At 39.1% G+C, this 2540-nt stretch overlaps 1 long non-coding RNA gene across 2 annotated transcripts in view; it reads right to left on the reverse strand.

Moving 5' to 3' along the window:
- Positions 1-484, reverse strand: part of LOC125784385 (uncharacterized) — a 247625-nt gene extending 247141 nt beyond the window's left edge. For both annotated transcript variants that reach the window (XR_007427168.1, XR_007427167.1), the window contains exon 1: positions 326-484. This is a non-coding gene — a long non-coding RNA (uncharacterized LOC125784385). The remainder of the gene's footprint in view (positions 1-325) is intronic.
- Positions 485-2540: the final 2056 nt, after the last annotated feature.

Consider the following 2540-nt stretch of genomic DNA (forward strand, 5'->3'; position numbering starts at 1 on the left):
GACTTAGCTAGGTTAACTATTTAGCCAATAATTTCAGTTGTTTAGTAAGGTTAGCTAACTATCTAACTTTATTAGTTGTTTAACTGTTGCACTGTTAATTAGTGATACAGTTTAAAAAAACAGTAATAAAAACTCAACCTGACTAGCATTAGTTTTGTTTCTTGATGCATCACAAAGACTTGCTGTCTTGGTCACAGATGCACCAGCAAGACGTGCACCAACAATTTCTCCTTTTTTGAACTCTGGTATGTCACCCATAATGTTGTGTGCGTTGCAATATATTTGCAATATATTGAAAACTGTGCTCTTACCCTGCTAATTGAACCTTCACACTCTGCTCTTACTGGTGCAATAATGTGCAATTAATGGAGATTGACCACTAGGCTGCTCCAATTTAGCCATGAAATCTCCCACACTAAAATGACAGGATGTAACAAAAACGGGTTATATTGATATTGACCCTGAAACTACTGGTCACAGACTTCTGCACCACAAAGCACAAAGGTCAAGGGAAAATCGTAAAATCCTTTAACCCAATCAAGCGTTCCCATTTTCCTTTTTCTTTTTTTTTCTTTTGGAAAGCAGAGGCTGGTCTATTTCTTTTCAGCATCCAGACCCTCTGCTACCTGCTGGCCCGAGGTGGTCACGCTATGAGCTGGGCGGGAAGTTATCTGGGTCAGGATTATGGATCACCCCATCTGACTGCATTGGAAATGATTCGCTGCAATTGAAGCCGACTTATTTGGGTATCTAGGGCACGCATTCAAATCCATGCCTGCCGGTCCCGTGTCGATAGCGTCTCCAGCCCTAGCGCTAGCACACAGCGCTAGCCTATCCCATCCCATCCCGCGCGCATCGTCCCCCCTCCCCGCTGCTGCCTTGCTCGGATGGCGACCCCGAGCGCAGGCCCTCTGCGATCCCAGGGGAGAAGAAGATCGTCTTTCTTTAACATCTTACGTAATCCAGTTAACTCGGCCCAGGCGCTGTCAGCCTTCTGCGGCAATGAGGGCAAGCTCCTAAACCCAATCCCCCCCCAGAGAGAGGGGCATGTCACAGCGCTTCAGTATAGAGCTCTGCCTTTATCTGCAAATTTAAGAAGGCACATGCTTTTGCCTCCGCGGTTAGAATTCATTGCTTGGTTCACAGGACTAAGCTTTTCAGTAGGCAGGGATTGGGGTAGGGGTGGGCAGGGATTGGGGTAGGGGTGGGCAGGGATTGGGGTAGGGGTGTTTTTTTTTTTGTTTGTTTAATTTATTACTGTTGACTGGTACTCTCAAAACATGCTGTTCTACTAGCAATTAGCATTGAAGCCTTCCTTACACATTTAAATTACACCACCAATTTGGATCACAAATAAAATAAAATGCAAAAAAAAATAGTTGTCCCATTCATAAAGTATTCAAACCAGTTTAGACAACCTTCTTAGTCAATGTTTTCATTTTTTTAATGTTTTTCTGTTTTATAAATAAATACTGAAGTGGTCCAGACTAAGAAGGAACACATAAGGAATTATGTAGCAATTTAAAAGTGTTAAACAAGCCAAAAACATATAGGTGCTCTTATCTGAGGTGCTGTTAACTTGTGGTTTCTGAACTTATTCTGTACAAAAGAGGAAAGTCTTGCTCTTCCTTTCCATGAGAGCCAGTTGCATCATAACATTTTAAAGGTCTTTGCCACTGGACTTGTTTTGGTACACTATGGGTTGTAAACAGTGGCATTTAATAAACTTCTTTTGCAGTTTTAAATTTATAAATGGCTCGTTTTTAATGTCAGGGCTCTTTGGATTCTACCAGTGAAGTGTGGAGCTACTTTGAGCTGGATAAGGTTGAAAAAAGTGATTTATCTGGATTTCAGAAAGCTGCGGGAGAGCGGAGGTGAGCTTATTCAACAAAGGTAAGTACTTTTTATCACTTTTTTTTATATTTTAATACACCCAAAGTACATTTTACACCGGAGTTTTGCTTTAAGGTTTCTTAAAATTAATCAGTTTTAGTATTTTAAATTTAAATATGGATTTTCGTATGTCAGTTTTTTTTTTTTTAATCCATTTGGATCATGTGCATGCTGTCATAAAGTAAGAGCAGTTTTCTATATTACAATACAGTGGTCGCTGTCCATGGTGCTGATATATTAACCCTTGTGTGGTGTTCGGGTCTGTGGGACCCGTTTTCATTTTTCATCAAATGATACAAAAAAAATATTTTTTCTCACTCAAACTCATTGGAATTGGGTCATTTTTTGTGAAAAACATATATCAAAACACATTTTCGATAAACACACACTGTACACCCCCCCCCCCCCCCCACACACACACATTTATATTACATACAGTATGTTTGGCCAGGGGCTAATAAACATTGCTTCATTTGTAAATTTGAAACTAAACAAATTTTCTACTCATATCTTGAGTTTAATTCATTTTCTTTTACATTTTATTAAAAAACTATAAAAAAAAAGATTAGCACTTTTTAAAAGAAATGTAACATAAGAAAGGTAAAGAGCAAATATTAACCATGTAAGCTGTTTATATTGCTTGCAAT

The sequence above is a fragment of the Astyanax mexicanus genome, chromosome 19 (assembly GCF_023375975.1).
Source record: "Astyanax mexicanus isolate ESR-SI-001 chromosome 19, AstMex3_surface, whole genome shotgun sequence".
In the NCBI taxonomy this organism is placed as follows: domain Eukaryota; kingdom Metazoa; phylum Chordata; class Actinopteri; order Characiformes; family Acestrorhamphidae; genus Astyanax; species Astyanax mexicanus.